Genomic DNA, 23,995 nt, shown 5'->3' on the forward strand with positions numbered 1-23,995 from the left:
TAGGGGGAAAGCCCCGAAAATAATTACGCCAAAGTGCCAAAGCCAAAGCCAAAGCAGAAGTAATCGAGTGGGTTTGTCTGGTGCTGAGAAGTCCTGAAGGCGCACAGAGACGAATTAAGTTTACCCTAGCTTCAAATACGATTATTGTAATGGGCAACGCAGCTAAAGAGCCGCAATTTTGTTGTGGCAAGTAGAGTCACGCATAAGGCGCACAAATCATGGCCATCAATTGCTGGGCTAATCAAAGGGAATGAGAATTTGAGTTCTTTGAGGCAGGTCCAATTGCAGGAAATTAAAAGTGCTTGAAGACAGCGTCTTGAGCGTAAGCAAAGCCATCAACCTTGACCCTAATGTGTTCGCATTTAATTTCGGCTTTCTTTTTTTTTTTTTTGGTCGTTGCCCGAATTTCCTGTTGCTCGAAATAAATATACGTATGTGTGTGACAGTGTGTGCGAAAAGTATTTGTACACGAATGAAATGAATTGGAATTCATGCATACCGTCACATAACATTGCATCGGTTCAGTTGGTTATTTGTTTGCTGCTGTTTCTACGATTCAATTTCAGTTGTGTCCCATGTTGAAAGAGGCGTGAAGGGGCGTGAGGGGGAGGCGGACCGATAAATTAATAAATATTCCATTGCAAGGACTACAAAGTTATGCGTGGCAATGGTTAATACCACGTTGTTTTCTATATTTTTTGTTGTTGTTCAATATTTCATTTTATTTTACTTTATTTTTTTTTTTGCATTGATAAAGCAAATCTCTTTAATGCCAGCAACATTTTTTTTTTTTCTTTTTGTGACTGTTTTGTACATGCAAATAATTCATGTAACATATAAAATGTGTAAACAAAGCGAGGCGCATTTATTAATTTTTAAATCTTATTTGAAAAATAATTTGCAAAGCTTTAAAGAACTTTATTTTTGATTGATTTAGTTGTTGTATTTTCTGAGTGAACGAAAAACATTTATTAATTGAATTTTCCGATTTACAAACAATGGTAAAATCAACCGAGTGAATCGTGGACAATGCACAATTAACATTAATGGAGCAATAACTTTGAGTTCGATGTGTATTTTACTATATAACTTCTATAGTATATAGTAATATGCGAATTGTCTAGAGTCTATGACGATGGCAAATTGCAGTCTCTGTTCAACAGTTTATGTCTGTATCTCTGTATCTTTTATAAATGCTGTGGGGGATAACACGCTTTGACTGGCAGTTGAAAATTTCACAAAATTTTTATAGCATACTTTTATGCGCACTGCATAATAAATACGCATACGCCGCTTGTGCCCGTCAGCCATAAATGTTTGCAACTTGCAAGTCTCGGCGCGAGTACTTAAACGGTGTTCAGATATAGAGGGGGAAAGAGAGAGAGCCAGCTTGAGGTTGGTTTATTGTAAAATTTATTATACATATGACTTTAATATTTCAATGCGCCTAATGTGCACACACAAGCCAGAGATCCAGGGATGATGATGATGTTGATGATGATGATGATGATGGCAAACCAATCATCAGAGACACACTAAGAAGAGTAAGCTTTCGGCTGAGTATAGAGTTATAAAACGCAACATGTGCGTGTGCTGAATACACTGACAAAAAAAAGTTCTAAAATTAAGATTAAGTGATAAGCATTTTGGTCTAAAAAGTGTGTCAAAAACATGGAAATCTTAATTGCGGAAATCATAATTGATTTCGAATACACTTATGTTGGCTGACAATATGGTATATTTTATATTCTATGATATATTTGGAATGTGGTACTATATAAATATACTAGCCTTAGTATACTAGCCTTTGGTATATTTTAAGTTTTATTTTATAATCTGGTTTATTTTTATTCTACAATATATTTAAAAGGTGATTCTACGAGTATATAAATATAAAAATTATAATATTTTTGATTTATTATTTTGGTATATTTTAAAATTAATACAACATACTTTCTCACTTGTTAAAATGTAGTTCTAAATTTGTATACTAACAAATAGCATTTGGTATATTTTTACTATATTTGCGGTATCAACTTGGTTTATTTTGAAATTAACACCGCACTGTTTTGGTTTTATTCGAAATGGGTAAGCATCGAGCACACTCAAATGTCGCTTTCTTACTTGCGTTGATCTTATTTTGAGAATTTGGCATTTTTTCGACAAATGTTTTTAGTTTTACGAATTTGGTTTTTAAAGTGATTTTGTTTTAAGAAAAGTTCTAAAATTAAGATTTAGTGATACGAATTTTGGTCTAAAAAGTGCGTCAAGAACATGAAAGGAATTAATTGTAGAAATCACATATTGATTTAAAAAATAATTGCTTTGGCTGACAATCTGGTATATTTTATATTCTGTGATATATTTGGAATGTGGTACTATATATGTAAATATACTAAATTTAGCCTTTGGTATATTTTAAGTTTTATTTTATAATCTGGTTTATTTTTTATTCTACAATATATTTAGAAGGTGATTCTACGAGTATATAAATATATAAATTATAGCCTTTGGTATATTTTTAGTATTTTTGTGGTTTATTATTTTGGTATATTTTCAAATTAATACTACATACTTTCCCACTTGTTAGAATGTAGTACTAAATTTGTATACTAAAAATAGCCTTCGGTATATTTTTAGTATTTTTGCGGTATATTAACTTGGTATATTTTGAAATTAATACAGCACTGTTTTGGTCGCTTTCTTACTTGCTTTGATCTTATATTTGAATTTGGTATTTTTTTGACAAATGTTCTTAGTTTTACGAATTTGTTTTTTAAAGTGATTTTATTTTAAGAACACAATTCATAAGGCGAATGTTTTACGATTTTAGAAATTGGTCTTTTTTCCAGTGTATTAGCAAAATGCGTATGTCCTCGGTAAGCGCTTGAAGTTGTTGTCCTTGTCGTCATCAGCAAGCATCAACATTATGCCCTCGGCGCGCTAATCTTTGTCTATTTCTGGATACTGAAGCACTAAGCTCAAGTTATGGTGCCCACCTCATGCAGAGCTGATGACGTTGATGCTGCTTGCGTTGCTAGTGTTGTTGCTCGTGTTGTGTGCAGCATGTCATCATCACCTGGAACAGCAGCGAATGAACGAGCGACCGAGTCGTAAATAAATAATCTGGCAATGATGACAATTGATATGCGACAACTGTGCGACGAGTGCACATTTAATTGGGATCTATGTGTGTGTTTACCGCACGTCAGCTTGAGTTTGTGCGTCATTCTGCTTGCTATCAAGTTTGCAGTGTCCACTCTATTCTCTATTGTAACCATGAAGCATGCATAACAAATTCCTTAAGCAATTGAATGCAATTAGGACTGGTGCAACTGGAGAACAAAGCAAACAGCATTATCGAAGAGTAATTCGATCATTCCTCGCTCAATTAAATCTACTCCCAACTCTGTCATGCTCTCTCTCTCCTTTTTGTCTTTGCTGTAATTTGATTTCTTACTGCCGCTCTGAATAATTGAAACAGAGCAAAAACAACCTTGTGCGCTCGCTGTTGCTGTTGATGTTGCAACGCTGCCACATTCAATTTCGCCTGCTGATTTCACTTGCATCAGACAAAAGCAGAAATGTGAAGCACGGACACGCAACACAAATCTTGACGTTGCCAATTACCGAACGCAATACGAGACACAACACAACACAACACAAAAGGGGGCATGCAACATGTGTTCGTCAACACCAACAACAACCCATTGAAAACTGATGACGAACCTGTTGCACGGCCATTGAAAGTTTCTCCGTTTCGCATTCGGATGACTGCAGATTTGTCAAAAGGACACAGCCGTAATTAAGGTGACGCCTGACATTTTCCACTTACACGCGCACAAAATTGTCCACAGATAGAGAGAGAAAGAGAGAGGGAGAAAGAGAGAGGGAGAAAGAGAGAGGGAGAGAGTGCGTCAAGGCTACTCATGGTTTCTCTTCTCGTTACTTCTTTTCTCATTCACTTCACAGACCAACAACTACTTCGTACTTCAAGCTAATGAAGCCACACTTAACAACTCAACCATCATCTATATTTATCAATATGAGAAAAAAATACTTGTGGTTGAGTTAAGAATTCTTACTTAAATAAAAGAATTATATATTCTATTACATAAATTATATGAAGTTAGACAAACATATTTAAACAAGTAAGAAAGTTACAGTCGAGTGTGCTCGACTGTGAGATACCCGCTACCCATTTTTAATAAAGGCAAAATATTGCGGTATCATTTTGAAAATATACCGAAAATACTTAAAAATACTAAAAATATACCAAATGGTATGTTTGGTATATCAATATAGTACCGCATTCAAAATATACCATAGACGGCTCAATATACCAGATTGTCAGCCAAAGTAACTAAGACCCTTATAAGTAGGCGTTTTTGCCCATACAAAAGTATTTCTTTAATAACTTTGACAATTTTTATCTGATCGCAACCAAATTTTCAGGAATCATAACTACTATAGTTGTTATTATATGTACCAAAATTTGCAACTCTAGCTTTAAAATTACGCTTGTTATTCGATTTTTTTGATTTGCGGGGGCGGAAGTGGGCGTGGCAAAAATTTGAAACAAACTTGATCTACGTGCAAACATAATAAATGCTGTCGAAAAAAAATTATAGCTCTATCTCTCGTAGTCTCTGAGATCTAGGTGTTCATACGGACAGACGGACGGACACACAGACACACAGACGGACAGACGGACATGGCTAGATCGTCTCGGCTGTTGACGCTGATCAAGAATATATATACTTTATAGGGTCGGAGATGCCTCCTTTTACCTGTTACATACATTTCCTGTCGGCACAAAGTTATAATACCCTTCTACCCTATGGGTAGCGGGTATAAATATGTTTTTTAGTTTGGTTGAAGGAATACATAGAAATATTTAATGGTTCTATTAATTGTTCTACAATATGTATTAATTTCAAAAGTTTTAAGTTTATTTTTACTTCTCTTTTTCTTCAAACAGAAGAAATTTGCTTATTTGTGAATAAACTTTACTAATTTGTAATAAAACCATTTCGAATTTGAAATTTGAAATAAAATAAAATCAATATATTAGATCTGTGGAAAATGCAGCTTACCAATAATTAGATGAAGGAAAAGTTAATATAAATATTTAATAGTTTATTATTGGAAAGTAAAAATATGTATTTTAAAATATTTGGGAAAAAAATTATATTCTTTGCTTGAAAGGAAAATAAATAGAAATATCAAATGAATTTATTTTTATTCAAGATTGCAAAGTAAAAATAAGTATTTAAAAATTTTTGGGGAAAAAATATATTTTTTTGTTATGTCAGATTTGTCGAACAGAAGAACTTTGTGTATTAGTGAATAAATACTTATCAAATTAATGAAATATATTTAATACACTTGGAAATTGTAATTTAAAATATTTAAAATTTAACTTAAAAAAAAAAAAATTATTTTAAATTCAATATATTAGATATGTGGAAAGTATGTAAATATTACAAATATTTGGTAGATGAAAATTTATAATAGTTTAAGAAATAGCAAAGCAATTACAATTAAATTTAAAATGGGAGGGTGAACAAATAATTTTTGAGAGCAAGTAGAGGATTTATTTTTATATATTTTTTGAAAGAGCAATACTGGAAATGAATTTCTATTTATCCTTATATATAGCAAAGTATTCGAATACATTTATAGTAATGTCAAATAGGAATCTTAGCTACGAGAATGAAGAATGAATTGAGTGTAGAGCATTCAATAGTTACATTTCCATACACTGCAAAATTCAAGTGTCGATTCTCAGCAATTTAATAAATACATTTTTGTTTCATTTGTGCAATTCAAGTTATTTGTTTGTTTATTATTGGGTTAATACGAGCGAGCATAAGTGAGTCAGTCAACAACAGTTTCGCTGCAGTGCTTGATCCAGATTATTCCGATTGTCCTTCCACATTACAATAACATGTCCACTCGTCCTTCGACTTAACCCAATTACAGTGCAATGCGTGCAGTGAAACTGAATTTTATACTTGTACAAAAAAAAGAAGAAACAACAAGAAAACAAACTGAATGCGGGGGAGGAGAAAGGCAGAATGCCATTTTTTAATTTGGCGTAAAATTAATTTACAGTGTCGCAGGCAAAAAGAGAGTCGAACTCGAAGCGCGTAGAAAGTTCTAATTGACAGCGGGATGTACCAAGAATTATTGCCCTCAATATGTTGGTTGTCCTTAGCGTCGCGCAGTCAACTACGACATTGTCCTGGCTCTGGCTGTGGGGACTGTGGGGACTGGGACTGACTCTGGTGGGCGCCACTTAATTCGACAGCTTCGAAGATTTATAAACTTTTTGCCAGCCTGACAAACGCTGATGGATGGATCAATGCGTCAATCTGTGGCTGCCATTGGCTGCTGTAATGGCAGCCACAGCAGCTCCTACTGCTAGTCTTAGTCCTTGTCCTAGTCCTGATTCTGATTCTGATTCTGATTCTGATATTCATATTGATACTGATTTCTGGTTCCGTCCATTTACTTGGATATTGTTCAGTTAAATGGGTTGGGAAAATTTGAATTTGATTCATTGCCGTCAACGTTGTGGTCCGGCTAATCAAGGTCCGCAAATTATTTTCGCAATTAAGTTTATAATTTTTGATCATAATCCGAATCACACTCCAAATTAGCAGCATCCGCAGCAGCATCCGCAGCAGCAACGGTCACGTCCTTTTTTCCTCACTTCCCATTCCATGAGTTGAAGCGTCGCTAACGAGTTTTATTTTTGAGGTTCTCCAGCGGAAATGAACTCAATTCCGTTAATAATTAACTTCGTTTGTGGGACCCCTTCGCTCGCTAGGATTTCGCTTCATTTACTTATTTATAGTATACATCATAATTAAAATTTGCATTATAATTGCTAATTAATCTGACATTAAACTAGCAACTAGCAAAACTATTTAAATTTAGCTAATTAAACTAAAATTAATTAGAAAATTATGTATTATATTGTATATTGTATATTACATATTTCATATATGTACATATGTATATATCAGCATTGTCCAGTATAAATTTAAAATATTCGCTTGCTGCAAAAGACACCAACAACCTGTTTTAATAGTCTGTTAAGTTTAACTCAGACTTTTCAGCAAGTGCCACTGTTCGACTCAAAATGGCACTGTGCGTTAACAGAGTGCAGTGTGTGGTATGCATTAACAGCTGTAAATGCTAAGCAAAAGTTATCGATACACGAACGCGCCATTTCAAACCAAACGTGTGTCATCGATAATTCAGAAGCAAAAACGAAGCCGAATGAGGCGGACGTGTGACGCTCGCGCGCGCATCATTTTGCATAAGTGCCGCAAAATGCGCGCGTGTTTCAGTTTCTGTTTGTGTTGTCATATTTGTTGCTGGCTGGCCAAGTGATTTTCGCGCTAGTTATTCTCGGAATCAACAAGTACTTAAGAAAATGTTACACTAAATAAACAATGTATGCCGTTAACGAAACAAACTAAAAACTTCAAATCAAAATCAAAACAAAAAGCATAATAAAACTAATAAAAACTGAACGTGGCCGCTGAGGGACGTGCGATAAGAAGAACAACAAAAACAATAACAATTGGCCGTCACTGCTCTCGAATGCAGTGACAACAGCAACAGCAACACCAACAACAACAACGACAAGCAAAGTGTGTGTTTTTATTTTAGTTGCATTCTTGTGAACGTCGCTGCATCTGCGTCAATAGCGTCAACGCGTCGCGGCGACGGCGACCGCGACGTCGGCGTCGAAAGTTTGGAGTCCAGAGAGAGGCTTCCAAAACGTGGCTTACGAAGTAATTAATACATAATTATAATCATAATAATAATATTAATAATTGCACTTATTACTGCATTCGTTCGTGTTGTTTGCCCACCTTTTTTTTACTGTGTTTGTGCTGTGCTGTGTGTTTACCTGTTAATTAGTTTACCTGAGACACGCTTTGTTTTTGTTTTGTGTTGATTGGTGAGTTGATCTGTTTTTTTTTCTACTCTTTGTTTGTGTTTGTTTTTGTTCGTGAAGCGAAATAGACGAAGAATGGTGCGAAGCAGACAAACAGGAAAACTACAACTGTTTCTCACTTCACATTCCCATTCACATTCACATTCGCATTCGCATACGCGCTGCGCTGGCTGCTGTGTTTGTTTTTGTTTTGTTTTCTTGCATTCATTCTACGCAGCATGCATGTCGGTGCCTGCAGCAGCAGCAGCACCAGCAGCAATAACAACAACAAGATCAATAACAGAGCAGCAGCAGAAAATGTTAACTGTCTGCAAAAAAAGATCATCGGCTCTCAACTATCGCTCTCGCTCTATCTCCACTCTCTTCAGGCGCATTCTCTACTCTCGCTGACTCTAGTTGTCACTCTCTTATTATTTTGGCTGTTTGGTCACTTTTCGCTTTTTTTTTTTTGCCTTTTACTGTTTGGAAGTTTTATTAGCTCATCTTAAGCTTGCCGATCGGTGTGATAACTGTATCTCCCAATATAATTCGAAAGCACTAAATATCTTATCGGATTTGGTTTTGGTTTTTTTTGTTTTGCTTTTTTTTTGGCGAAATCAACTTTATTGCAAGCAATCTCTCCCTTTTTGCCCCCAAGCCCAAAAGCTGACCATAAACATTTCCTTTTTGGCCAAATTCATTAAATGCACTTTTATAGTGGCCTCGTGCATTGCAGTCGTTAACAATGCCAATGGCCCCCTCGCCCCCCTCTTCACCGTCCCTCTCAAAATTTTAGTGGCGCCTGCGACACTTGACCATAAAACATGCAACTAGCCCAACAGACAACCAGCCAACCAGCCAAGCGAACAAGCCAAAGTGGCAACCAGACACCAAGCCATGCAACCAGCGGCAAGTGGCAACTTCATCGATACACATATCGCAATCGTTTTTGGCTACTTTATTGCTCTCTTTTACTGATCCCTTCGCACTTCAAATGTTCTTTATCTCGCCAAAGTCCTTGCATTAACATTTTCCCAATAAAATAATATTATGATGCTCTTCAACTCCATATTTTTATCATTACACTTTTATAGTTATGTTTTTTGACCACAAAGCAAATGATTTTACTTTATTCAGAATTAAATTAGCTTATTAAAACCCTAAAGAATACTAGCGGACATTTTATTTTTGACTAAGGAAAATATATTAAAACATATTATGGGTAATAGTTTTATTTTAAATTTTTATGAAATCGTATTTGTCTGATAAAACATGTTTTCATAGACAATCACAATGTGTTTATAAGGCCAATAAGATTTTATGGGTAACATTACTTTTGAGTGATTATTTTACAAAATAACTATTGTTCATAAATTTTATAAATAGTAGAAAAACATATTATTTTCATAGGTCATACAAATTGGAAATGAATTAAACAAAATCTATATATTTTATAACTATATATTCGATAGAATATTTTCAGATGAATTATGGCTAATTTGAGAATATTTTAGACTGCTTTGTATTATAATTTGAAGATAATTTAATGAAATTTTAAATGATAATTCTAATGTATCAATGACTTTACGAAGCGATATTACTTTGCAAATATTTCCAATTATAATGCTTGAGTGTTAAATGCATTTCCATTTCCATTTCCATTCGCTCTCTTTTTATGCTCACTTTGCACTTTGACTTGTTGTCAACTCTTCGAGCTTGGAATGTAAATGTTGCAATTTAGATGCGATGTATTCGTATTCACAGTTCTATTTCTTATACTCGTATGTATAGTATTTGGTTATCCAATAAATGTTGCGCATTACACAGTCCGCATCTCCTTCAGACAAATCAAAGTCGAGCAGCTATTTCGCTTTCACATACTAAAAAAAAGAAGAAGATATACTATATAGTAGTATATGTATGTGCATAGTACTTACAAATATATATTGTACATATCTGAGTAAGTAAGTGCATTGCATGTGCAGCTATGTGTAATCTTGTCTAGAATTTCAATACCACATAAAACGCTTGACGCTTGACGTTTGACAATCCAACCGTAAAGGCGTCCAAAGTGGGCGGACTTCGGAAGGGGGCTTCAACTGGAGTGATGACGATGACGATGATGACGATGATGATGACGATGAGGATAGTTGATGTCGATGTTGATGTTGCGCACAACACTTTGCACGTACGATTCTGTTTTTTGTTGCGTAAACATCTCAATATCAGGCTAGGCTACGATGATGCTTCAGTTATTCAGTTTTATGGCAATGCAATTCGATGCTCTGTAGTATATGTATGTCGAGTATATTGTCAAGGAATAACAATAGAAAGCACTCGTGTTGCAAAGCCAAAAGGTAGCTAACTAAATTCCATAACTCAACTGGTCAGCAACAAAAAAAAAAAAGTTAATGCAGTGCAAAACTGGTTAGATTAGATAGTTTTACAATCGCAAACTGTACAAATGTAAATTTCCGAAGAATAGTTTTTATCGCTTCGGCAATCGGACTTTATATTATCATTGATTTGCGGGAATTCCCCCCGATCTTCGGTCTGTGGGGGGAATTCCCTCGATTGTGCATTTAATTAGTGCGTTCATCAAGCATGTGTCAGCGTATTTCCCAGGACAAAGTCCGATTTAGTCAGAAATGCGCTTCTGAGAACTGTCGGTGTCGGTTTCTTTTTTTTCTTTTTTTTTTTTGTTAGTCCTTGCTGTCTAAATGGCCAAGTGATAATCTCAAACAACTGCACACAAAAAAGCGGTTACAAACTTTTTTATTTTTCGTTTTTCGTTTTATTTTTTGGTTTTGTTTTGGTTTGTCGGTTTTGTTTTGTTTTGTTGTTTGGTATTTCAAGGGTCATTCCCTGAGAACCGCTGGAAAAGTGTTGTGGCTTTTGCAGGGAAATTCAGGCAAACAACTTATTAATTAAAACATACAACAAATATAATTTGGCTAATGAACATTTCGCTCCAATTTGTTGTTGGGACAACTCTTGCTTCGCTGGCTTGCTGTGGCTGCTGTTGAACTTTTTGTATGATATTTTTTTCCATTTCGTTTTTTTTTTTTTTTTTTTTTGTAAATTACTCGTATAAAAATTTATGATTTATACACACTCACACACATACACACACACACGCATGTTGAGAGACGCACGCGTTTAAGACCAGTTTCAGATTCCGAGTTTGTCGCTGAAAATCTCTCGAAAAATTTCCGAAGCGTGAAGCTCAAACTGAAGCAGCAACAGTAGCAGCGACGTCAGCAGCGACTGCGACTGCGACGGCGACTGCAAAAACAGCTGTTCCGTTTCGAACTTGAGGCAAAGTCAAGCTGGTTTAGTTATTGTTGCTTTTTCTGTTTGTGTGTGTGTGTGTGTGTGTGTGTGTGTGTGTGTTGGCTTCGTTCTCGATCAGCGATCAACGTTGAGTTGAGTTGTCCACTCGCTAGATCGTTGGATGTCGCTTTTTGGCGTGATTCAGTTTGCGATTTAGTTTTCAGCATACTCTATCTCTCTCTCTCTCTCTCTCTCTCTCTCTCTCTCTCTCTCTCTCTCTCTCTCTCGCTCGCACTATGTCACTGCATTGAGAGCTTTGTAACAGCAAATGAAAAATTCATTCATTCGGTGGTCAAAGATCATAATAACCAAAAAACACTGACAATTCTTAAAGAATTCTGATTCAAAGTAATAAACACGTTAATTGCCATCATAAAGTGGGCAATAACTTTGACATAAAACAAACACACGCTGTGCTAAATCCAGATGAACAAGTTTTGCAAAAGAAAACTGAGAAAAAAGAAAAGGAAATGGAAATACTCGGCCGTTGTAGTCATGTAACTTCTCGGGTTTATCGTAATTGTAGTTACGAATATGTAATTTGTTTCTATTTTTAAACCGAACCGAATATGAACAAGTGAAATTTGAAATCCGTAATGTAATATATCACAAGTTTGGCACAAAAAGATCATTGAACTCAGCTTTGAATAATTTGCAATTGCAGTGCACGAAAATAAAGTGTTGTTGATCAAATCTTAGAGTATTCAGCATTTGTTGTGTGTTTGTGTGTTGTCTACTAACTTAGTTGTTGTTAGTTTTTTTTGTTGTTGCTAGTTTTTTGTTGTTCTAACCCAATTGCCCGGAGCCGGGCCACCTCATACACAAAAAAATAAAAGCTGAATCTGAATCTGATTCTGAATCCGAATCCGAGTGCGACTTTGAGTCAAGGTGACGTAATGCCAACGCCTAAAGTGGCTTTTATACGCTTCAACAGATCAAGTATCAATTACAATCATTCAGCAAAAGCCGATGGCAAACAATTTGTTTTCATTTTTGTGGGTCATTCTGTGGATTTCGAAGAGTAAGTTGAACTTTTTGCGACCCAGCGTCGTCGTCCTCACACTCACACAAAAGGGAAAAAGCCCCAAACAAATGGCAACAAAATGATTGCTCAAAATTGAAAGTAAACAAACCCAAAAAGCCAGCCACATAATTACATTCAACTTTGCCACTATATATATTGTACATATATATACTTTATTATATTTATATCGAAAAGATTTATATTTGTATCTGCACCTGTGTGTGCTTGGGAGTTCTCTGTAACTGCAAAAGTTCTTCTCGCTTCTCGTCGCTCGTTGCTTGCAAGTTTGTTTGAAAATAAATTATAATTAACTATAAATAGCTGAGATGAACATTTCAAGAGTTGCCTTGTCCCCACTTGACGACATCTTCTTTCTCGTTCTCTCTCTCTCTCTGTCTCTCTCAAAAAGATACATTATCAACTTGTTGTCGCTTCGCTGCTGTTGTCAGCTGCTTTCCGATAATGATAATATCGGGTTACCAAAAGTTTTCTGTTTCATGCTGCCTGCTGCTGATTGTGCTTCTGTTTCACACACTTTGTGCAACATTTTATGCGGACACCTTTTTTTTTGTGCTCAGGTGTTTGATTGATCAAAATCAAATTCAAAATCTCGACAGCCAAAAAAAAAAAAAAAAAAAAAACAAATCGCAAGCAAGCATGAAAAATCAACAGCTGTCCGAATTAGCAAAGCATTTAGCATTTAGGATTAATTGTAGTACAAGATTGTGCGCCAGATGCGATTACAGAACTACAGAACTACAGAACTACAGATATATAGATAGCGATTATATAGCCAAGATGGTAGCATTAGCGATTGGTATGCCAAATGTAAATAAACAATACAATTTGACTACATTTTTGTGTGTTGCTGTTGCTGCTGCCCATCAACAACCGCAATTACAGGTGTTATCGTCACGGACATTGCGCAATATCATCGCCATCGCGATCGCAGCATCGAAATCCAATTTCCAATTAGTCCAATAATCGAAAGCTCTTTCCCATCCGTCAAAGTCCGATCGATATGCGCAGTGTAAATCTGTATCTATATCTGATCATACGTTAACACTTCACATTAATTAAAACAAGTCAAATCACTTGATTACGCGATCTCTCTAAATTCAACGTCAACGGCTTTCCGATACTCTAAAAGTGCTATGACAGCTAGATGGCGCCAGTAGACTGATCGTTTCTTTTACATTTCATCAATATTCATTAAATGAATTCTCAATAAACTGTTTCGATTGCGCTAGAACATTTATCTAATTGTTATTGCTGACCATTAATTCAGTGAATTAACATTAGATTGAATTTAATCATGATATAAAAATAAAACCAATCTCATAAATACAAATAAAGCCAGGGCAAAAAAAAAAACATTTTGTATTTACCTTACAAGTGCGAATCGTTTTTATAGACATTGATATCATCATGATATGCGCAATTTTCTAACAGATCATAAATACTAAACGTAAAAAAAACCCTACGAAATTTTCAGAATATTTACATATTGAACTGTAATTTGTATTTACTTTAGCAAATTAGCAAGAAAATTGCTTTGCGCATAGGGGAGACAAGTAGTAAAATTTACTAGTATCTTTTGTTCAATTAAAATGGGGAATATCTGTTATCAAAGTTTTAAAAATACCGCAATCTCTTTGTGCTTTGTAATAAATTACACAAATATTTTGCGTTGTGAACCCCGAAAATTAAGGCAGCCATGTGCTAGTTTTTATATATTGTCTTAGATTATTATGAGTTGTGTGATAAGTCATTAAATATTTATTAAATATTTACTTGATCTACAATTCACAATTGATACACTATGTCTTTGCTTTGTGGTCGCTTGCTTTCGTTGCAGTTTGTGATTCAAATTGTGATTTGAATTAATCATATTTTGTGTATTATTAACTACATTAACATATATGCTATTGATCAGCTGGCCTTGATCAAAAGATCAAGATACGAGGTGTTAATCGATGGCCAATCGTTCCTAGGGTATTTGAGTTTCGGCTTGTTGCTAATTGCATTTGCTCTTGTTTGTGCTTGTGTTTATTTTTGTTGCTGTTGTTTTGCGTCTTTTATTGTTGCTGTTGCTGTTTTTTGCCTATTTGCACTTTGGCGCGTATTTATCTTTCAACTTTTCGACTTTGTGCCTAAAGTTCATGAGCACGCGAGCCGCCAATGCTTCTCCTCCTCCTCATCCTCCTCCTCCACCACCCCCTTTGTTCGCTTTGGCGGCGGTGTAAACAAATGTTTAAAAATGAATTTTTCAATTTTCATTCAACGGTACTACATAAACAACAATAGCCCAAGCGCCATGGCAATGACAGTCTTCTCTCCCTCCCCCCCTCACCCCACCTCCTCTGCCCCCTTTGTTGTAAAGAGTTTCAAGTTCGAGCTTGAGTTTAGTCGCGGGTCTATGGCCGAGCTTTGACTAATATATGTACATATATGCGATATATCTTGTATCTGTCAAGGCCAAGGGCTAACAAGGGTCACCACACATAACATATAGTAGATAGGATAGCGCTTTTCCCCATTAGCATAACAACACACACACACACACACACACACCCACACGCATAATCATTAAAATTCGATTGCCTTTCTTTAGGATTGCAAGATAACAAAAAAAAAAAAAAAAAAAACTGATAGAAGTTGGAAGAGAAAACATCTGGTAGCGAGAGTAATGGATTAGCACTAATAAAAACTTTTTATTGCTCCCCATTTATCATAATAAACGGGGCATACTCGTAGGTTTTTTTCCTTTTCTTTACAATCATCACACGGTGATAATAATCATGATAAAAGGTGTTGAAAAAGTTTTCCGTTTGTATATCTAGCATTCTTTTTTTTTTCTTTGTGGATCATAATCCACACACCTCATCGTATTCTTTATTTGGTGCTTTTGATCGCAGGGGAGATCATAAAATGCTATTGCCTTGCTTCGAAAATAAACAAAATTGGCAAAAATTATGTTATTAACATAAAGGAATCGCATAAAATCAAATCGAATATCGGACCATTGAACTCGATCAAGTATTTCACTAAAATACCTTTTCTTGTCGCGCTCATTTTGTGACTATTTTGATACCCTTATTGAATTTGCTAATTAGTCATCAAACACGATTCAAACTCATGTCCAATTCATATCATGGGCTTAGCTTTTGATGCCTAACTGCAAGCTGTATATTGAAAGGCAAAGTTTGCGTCATCGATAACAATTTAAATGGTTTTAATAATCGATTTTAGTATTTTTCACAGTATTTAGTATTTATGACAAAATTTAGTATTTTTAAAAAATATTGAGTATTTTTTAACAAAATTTAGTATATCTAACGAAATACAGTATTTTTAACGAATTTAGTATTTTTATAGCGTTTAGTAATTATGACAAAATTTAGTATTTTAAAAAATATCGAGTATTTTTAACAAAATTTAGTATTTCTAACTAAATACAGTATTTTAAAAAAATATTTAGTATTTTTAACGAATTTAGTATTTTTTATAGCATTTAGTATTTATGACAAAATTTAGTATTTTAAAAATATCGAGTATTTTTAACAAAATTTAGTATTTTAAAAAATACTTAGTATTTTTAACGAATTTAGTATATTTGACAAGATTTAGTATGATATTTCTGTAAAAATACTAATACTTATACTGGCTTTTTTGTGAGTCAAATTTAAAAAAAAAATTTCCAGGCCCAACAGTTAATACAAAATGCTTTATATTTTTTGTAGCTGTCTTCGGTTATCAATAAAATGAATTCACTTAGAACTTGTCATCAAACACAATTCAAAACTTATGTCCAACTCCTTTCATTTATATCGATAAGGGTCGTCAAATAGTTGTTTCAGTATCTTGTCTGTCAGAGTTTCAATAAAATACTAAGAGTGCAAAATAGAAAAGTAATTCTTTTTCTGATCAATCACTAACAACATAAATTTAGTTATTCTCCAAGTTAAATTTGAATGCTCAATTCAACCGTTTACTTTTACATTTTCACTTTCAAGAGGTGCTATTTTGCATTTACGCAATTTGAAGGCCTAACTCGATTGTTAATACTGAATTCTTGATGCGTTTTCTCCACCTGTCTTCGGTTACATCATTTAACAGTTCTCACTGAAGTCATTTATACTCAACAGCTAATCGGTTGTCCAACCGTCAACCATCAACTATTGACTGGGGGGTGTCATCAGCATTGGCAATTATCCTATGCCCCGCGACCGAGAGTTGCCACTAAGTGCATAATGTAAATAATTGCCACGCATTTGGGTCACAATTATTTGCTACTATTATTTACATAGTTAAATATCCAATTAAATCGAAAGGCCCAGGGTAATATCTCTCTCTCTCTATCTCTCTATCTCTCTCACTCACAGCCTTCAGAAAGGTAAACGTTCTTTGTTCTCGCATTAATCGCATTGCTGTTGTTGTTGCATGGATTATTTGCGGTTGCATTGTTCGCTTGGGATAATGATATTATTAGCTGTATTTGACTAAACCTTAAAGTTTAAACCTTAAACCTAAAGCACATGCGTGTGTGTGTGTTTTGAAGGTGCCGTAATATGTTCATAACATGCTGTTGTGCTTTTGCCCAGCAGCATAGCTTAATTAACGGGTTCGCTTCGTTGCGAGAGCAGCAGGGAATTCCTAAGGGAACTGGAAGTGGAAGTGGAAATGTTGTCGTCGTTGTTGTTGTTGTCGTTCTCGTATCTCTCGACAGCAGCAACGCTGCCTATTGTTCTAAGTCTGTTGTACTTGGCTTTGCCTTTGCTTAGTGTGTGATTAGTGCACACACACACTCGCACACACACACACACTCGCACACTCACAGACAATTGAGTGAAAGACAATAGAAGAAATGGCTGTTGCATCTGCTGTGCTCTGCGTTGCGCCTGCGTTGCTTTGAAATAAATATACCATAGATTATATATGGTATTTTATGATTTCATTGTGCTCGACTTTCGACTGTTTAGTTGGCGATAATAATGAGATCAGTTCAGTGGCTAAAGTCGACTTCCATATTTATTTATTTATTTACATTTTGTCTGTATGTGTGAGTGTGTGTGGATTTATTTCTGTTTTCAGTGCTATCACAATAATGCCCGAACTAATGCGGCATATCAAATATTAATAACAAATTTATGCATAATCATAACTGTGCAAAGGGCAATTGCAATTGCAATTGCAAAGCTAACATAACATACTTTATAGATACCCTATTTTGCAATTGGAATTGCCAATTTGATTGCCAATTGGAAAAACATTCTCTGCCTTCTCTGCTTCTGTTATTATTTGCCAAATTATCCATCTGCCTCTGCCTCTGCCTCTGCCTCGAGCTGCAAGATTTGTTCAATTAACTGTGCTTTGGATTTGTGTGGCCAATTTAACGATAATTCAAATATTCTCCTATTTCCAAGTGCTTTGTTATCGTTTAATTATATGTATGTCAGTTAGCCTGAATCAATCACTTTGGCTAGAGAAAATAAGCAATGCTCAGGTACGGAAAATATAATTTTATAAATGAGCATATTCTCTTGCTTTCAAATATGAACAACAAAACAGTAAAGGTGCAAAATGAGAAGATATTAATGTAGATGAAAAAACTCTCAATAAATTATTAACAAATTCACTTTCAATAAAGCGATAAAGTGGCTTAACGTTAAGTGTTGTAATCGATAATAATCGAAATTGTGGTTGACAACATTTCGATAAATAATTCTTCAAATAATATATCACATATAATTAGTAGTTTAAATTTTAGGATGTAATAATCGCTTGACTGACATAAAATTGTAAAGATAAAATCAATTTCGATAAATACGTTACTTTAGTTTCATATTAGGTGCTGTAATCGATAAGTGTAGTAGAAAACATTTCGATAAATAGTTAAAAAGCGTTTTTCTGTCTTAAATAACATATAAGACGTAGCTTGAATCTCGATGATAAAAAATGTAGATAAAATCACATTCGATAAATGCGTTGGTTGATCAACGTTAAGTGTTGTAATCGATAATAGTCACAATTGTAGTGGAGAACATTTCGATAAATAATTCCACACATAATATACCACATATAAGCTGTAGTTCAGATTTAGAATATAATAATCTTACAAAAAATGTATAATATTATAAATTTCTATAGACAAAAGCACTTTCGATAAATTCGTCACTCTAACTTCATATTAAGTGTTGTATTCAATAATTCCAGTAGACATTTCGATGAATAATTTATAATACTTTTGTACATATGAAATAAGATGTACATAGATGGCATCTCTATTATATACAATGATAATTTTGCTTAACTTATTGCAATATACAATATTATTATAGACAAAACAACTTGCGATAAACTGTTAAATACATAAACTGCTTAATTTGTAGATAGAAGTAGAAAATACTTTGAGAATTAATGAGTTCGTTTCAAGTAAAAATTTGAATATATTAAAAGTAAAAGCGTAAAGTGGTTAACTAAAAAGAGAATTTTATGATCGCTCAAGATCGCGATCGTTTAATGAACTTGCAGAATAGGAAGTCGAATAGATATTGTTATTACTCATTTCTGCTGCGATTTGATAAGTTATGTGAGGCAAACTATTGTTGTTTCTGTTATCAGCAAGCGAATTAAATGAATTGTTGTTGGTTTTTTGCGATTGAATGTTGTAAACGGGTGTCAAAGCGATTGCGAGTTACACTCAAAATCGAAATAAAAATCAAAGTCGAAGTCGATGTCGAAGTCGAAGTCGATGTCGAATTCGTATCGCGGCGCCAGGCGAAGCAGCAAACAAATGCATTTTGTCAAATGACATAATCCCTATAAATATTGTTCAAACAATGCGGGGTTCAAGTTGCTGTTGTTGCTGCTGTCTTTCAAAATGGGCCAAGACGGAGGGGAGTGAATGGAAGAGTGACAGAAAGAGAGAGAGAGAGAGGGAGAAGGGAAGTGCATGTGTAAGAATGCGGTCTGTAGGCGTGACAAGCGCGCCCGATACAAATTAATTACAGCGTAGACGCAGCGCAGACAATAAAGTCGACGCCGACGTCGACGTCGTTGGCGGCAGCGACGCGTGGGGAGCTTAAACAGCAGCAGCAGCAACAACGCGGCAGCAACAGCTACTGCTTCAGTTGACATTGGCCAATGCAACAGCAACAACAGCAACAACAACAGCAGCAGACGAAGCTCCTCAAGTGCCAGAGTGTGTAATTCGAGATGCAGCATTCGAGAGTCTGCGATCTTGAGAGCACAGCTGCCAACAATAACAATAACAACAACAACAACAACAACAGCAGCAGCAACAACATCTCAAGCAACAACAACAACTTAGCACAACAACAATGCATATTAAATGCAGGAAGTAAAACATTGTGTTTTTTCTTCTCTCTCTTGTTTTTTTGTGTTTTTGAAATTTCTGCTTGAACTCAAACAAGTTGCAATAAATAATTATGAGAGTATTGCATTTATGTGACGTCACGAACGCGACACGACGAAACGAAACAAGACAAGAGGCGCAGCATAAAGAATATTAAATACACTTTCGAAGAATCATTTAAACTATTTAAGACTTACTTTTAACAAAATAATATCAATTTATATACATACTATGTTTTATGTTTTCAACTAAACAAAGATTTAATTCAAAGTTAAAAAACATATGTTTTTGGCGTTACATAACTTAAAAGCATAGGCAGAATGTGTATTCCTTATTTTTGATATTATTTCAACTTAGTTTAAATTATATTATTATTTTTTATAAATCAAGTTTGCTTTGAATTTTTGCCACGCCCTCACAAATCGAAAAGCAAATGTAATTTGGTATGAATAATAACCAATTCTGAATTTACGATTCCTGAAAGTTTAATTGTAATCCGATTAAAACTATAGAAGTTATTTATTTCTTTTGTATATCAAAAAATTCCTATGGTATGTTCCTATTTGGTATGTTTTGTCCGCTATGGTATATTTTAGTATTTTTACGGTATATTTGTAGAATACGGTTTTATTGAAAATGGGTAACTCACTGTCGAGCACACTCGACTATAGTCTCTTTACTTGTTGTATTTTATAGTGATCACAGATTTTCGAAAATTTTAATTGAAATGAAAACATTAAACTTTTATGTTAGCTATTTAAAATGTGCAAAAAAAAAAGAAACCAAATTTCAATCTAGTCATTTAAATATATGTCTTGAATTTTCAAGTATCGCCACCTCATTAAATCGTTAAATTATTTCAATTTCTTCAGTTTGGTTTAAACTTAAGCGAGATGAGAATTCAAGTTTTCTCAACACAATTCTGAAAAAATAATTCCAACGCATAATTTTAAGCAAATGATTTATATTTTATATATTTTATTGTATACCAAACCTGCAAATTGTTTTTTTTATAAGAATTGGTTTTGTTAATTTAAATTCTTTATCAGCAAACCACAAATTTAAAACCACAATTAGTTATACTACAGCCTTCAGCTATTTAAACAATATAATAAAGAATTTGCGCAGATTTTAAAAATATATCGAAATATTTCTTTGAAATTTCAACATTTAAGTTGAAGCTTAAAATGATCTTTGAATGTGAATGACAATGTGTAGATAGTGTATTTTATATGTAAATGGAACTTAAACTGAGACTGAGATTGCGACCGAGACCGAAACCGAAACCGAGACTGGGAATATATAATGTGCATTAAGTAGAGACTCGACAGCTGTAAGCTGTGAGAGTTGAGAGTTGAATGCAGAAGAGAGTTGCGAGTAGAAAAGAGAGTGAAGTGAGACATCGAGACAGCGACTACTAAATGCAATGACAATGCAAATACTATGATGGCAACAGGAAGGAAACGCTTTGCTGTTAATGCCTCCGCCCCGGGGGCAATTGCAATTCAGAGGCGATGACGGCAACACCTACAACAAATTGCGCTGCAAATGATGCTGCTGCTGCTTTTGTTGTTGTTGTTGTTGTAGTTGAGAGCACGACGCCCAATTGAAGTATTAAAGTACTTGAATTATTTGCTCAAGTTTATCCCTTGCAGTTGCTGCTTTTCAGTGCACTTATTTTCAAGAGCTGCCTGAGCTTAAGTCTTAAATGGCTGCCTCATTACTTATGAACAAATTCAATTTGCAGCGCACACGCAACGCAACGCGATGCATTAAATGCGCTTAAATCTTATTCTCCAATAAAATCAATATTAAATAGAGAATTCAACATATATGCAAAATGTGTATTTGTCGACAAAAGCCGCTTAAAATGTCGAACAATCTGTGTGTGACAACTTAGCTGACCTCAAGTTGCACTAAAGATTTAAGCAGATCGCTTTTTGGCTTATATAACATAAGTAGAGAGAGAGAGACTGAGAAGGGGGATTGCAATTGATGTAATAGATTTGTTGGCTAAACACATTTGTGCATTGATTCGCTTCTCGTTTTTTTTTCTGTTTTTATACCCGCTACCCATAGGGTAGAAGGGTATTATAACTTTGTGACGGCAGGAAATGTATGTAACAGGTAGAAGGAGGCATCTCCGACCCTATAAAGTATATATATTGTTGATCAGCGTCAACAGCCGAGACGATATAGCCATGTCCGTCTGTCCGTCCGTCCGTCCGTATGAACACCTAGATCTCAGAGACTATAAGAGATAGAGCTATAATTTTTTTTCGACAGCATTTGTTATGTTTGCACGCAGATCAAGTTTGTTTCAAATGTTTCCACTTCCGCCCCCGCAAATAAAAAAAATCGAATAACAAGTGTAATTTTAAAGATAGAGTTACGAATTTTGGTATATACAATAATTACTATAGTAGTTATAATTCCTGAAAATTTGGTTGCGATCAGATAAAAATTGTCGAAGTCCATACTTTTGTATGGGCAATAACGCCTACTTACTAGGGGTCTTAGTTGCTTTGGCCGACAATCTGGCACATTGTGCCGTTTATGGTATATTTTGAATGGTGTACCATTTGGTATATTTTTAGTATTTTCGCTATATTTTGAAAATGATACCGCAATATTTTGCCTTTATTAAAAATGGGTAGCGGGTATCTCACAGTCGAGCACACTCGACTGTAACTTTCTTACTTGTTTTTTTTTAGTTTTATTTCGTGGCATTTTTTGTTTGTTAGTTTGCTTTGTGTTAGTTTCGCTCTCTCGCTCTTGCTTTTAAACATTTCTCTCTGACTTGCGGCAAATTTTTCAATCGCTCAAATTTCCGTCGACACAAATACTTCTATATATATATATAGTTTTTTTTTGTGACTTGTAGCGACATTCAAATTTCACGCTTTATAAAAATGACTTCAACTGTCGCCAAACTCTCAACTGGAAAACATTTCACAAAAATTCTTGGAAAACTGTTTTTATTTTATTTTTTTTTCGTTGTCGAACTTTGCTGATTGCTGAGTGCGAACTGTGTGCAATTTCGTAATCACAATTCCCCAATTCCCAAATCCCAAATTTTTTTTTCGTTGGTTGACATTACGCGCTGCATCACGCATACGCCCCATGCACCATTGAACAGCATTCGACTCTGACTATTAGGGCATGTTTTTTTTTTTCTTCTTGTCAATCTAACGCTCGACAATCGCCCATCGACAACCGACCAATCAACTTTATTTAGACGATTAACACAAATGCGCTCATTACCAGAGCACGAGCTGGCACCGCATCAGCATCAGCAACAGCATCAGCAACAGCATCTCTCAGTCATTGATGGGGCTGAACATCAGCAGCTAAGATCAAAGACTCCACTGCCGACTCGCTGTCTCGCAGTGTGGAATGTTGAAGAGCAGGAAAATTGTTAGTACCAAAACAAAAAACACAAAAAACGAAAACCAAAATTTTAAACTTAAATCTGTCGACTTTGGACTTTAATTTACACACGTGCGGCATTCTTAGACTCAAATCTCCGACGTTTAATTAAATAGCTTCTCATCATAACATACTGTATGCAATTGTGTTTGTGCATTCAACACATAAATCATTATTAGGAATACACATTAATAATCAATTAATGAATAGTAGGAGAATCTTTAAATTAAATGCTTTCAAAGCTGTTGTATAAAGACTACGTTTCTTAAGCGAAACAAAAATAGAAGCCTAAAATAGCTGAACTAAAATTTCAAATTTAATATGAAACAAGTCGTTTAACATTTTTTGATGTTTTCAAGTCTATAGTACAATTTAATGAAAGAGGAATATAAATTGTTAAATGAATGTCTTCACTATTTTAGGTATTTAAGCAGTAAACAATAAACTTATTTTAAGCAACTTTGAAAGCTCTTTAAAGCTACTTTGAAAGCTTATTAATGCTTTAGCATAAAAAATACAAAAAATATATAATTTTAGGTTTCATTTGTATATTAACATGATAAAAAGTCTTCCGCAACAAGTCAAAATGAAGCTTAAAGCAACTTTAAAAGCTTTAAAATTGAAAATGATCAAATTTATTAAAGGTTTAATGTAAATATCGAATATCTTTAATGCTTACTTTTGTATAGCATAATGAAATAGTTTGTAAATCAGCTTTGAAAGTTTCTAAATTCAGCTTTTCAAGTTTATAAAATCAGTTTTAAAAGTTTGTTTTTAAAGCAGCTTTGAAAATTTGTAAAGCTTTAAGCTTGAAATTTAAAATGTTTAAATTTATTAAAGGTTTAGTGTTAATAACGAAAATATTTATTGCTTC

The 23,995-nt window shown here is 34.5% G+C and overlaps 1 protein-coding gene across 4 annotated transcripts in view; it reads left to right on the forward strand.

The window, feature by feature from the left end:
• Positions 1-7,286: 7,286 nt before the first annotated feature.
• LOC117574698 (adenylate cyclase type 9) overlaps positions 7,287-23,995 on the forward strand; it is a 63,592-nt gene continuing 46,883 nt past the window's right edge. For 2 of the 4 annotated variants that reach the window (XM_034258732.2, XM_052008802.1), the window contains exon 1: positions 7,287-7,981. The gene's annotated coding sequence lies outside the window, so the exon portion shown is untranslated. The remainder of the gene's footprint in view (positions 7,982-23,995) is intronic. The other 2 variants (XM_034258653.2, XM_034258813.2) reach the window with 1 other exon arrangement.

Source organism: Drosophila albomicans, chromosome X (genome assembly GCF_009650485.2).
Source record: "Drosophila albomicans strain 15112-1751.03 chromosome X, ASM965048v2, whole genome shotgun sequence".
Classification (NCBI taxonomy): Eukaryota; Metazoa; Arthropoda; class Insecta; order Diptera; family Drosophilidae; genus Drosophila; species Drosophila albomicans.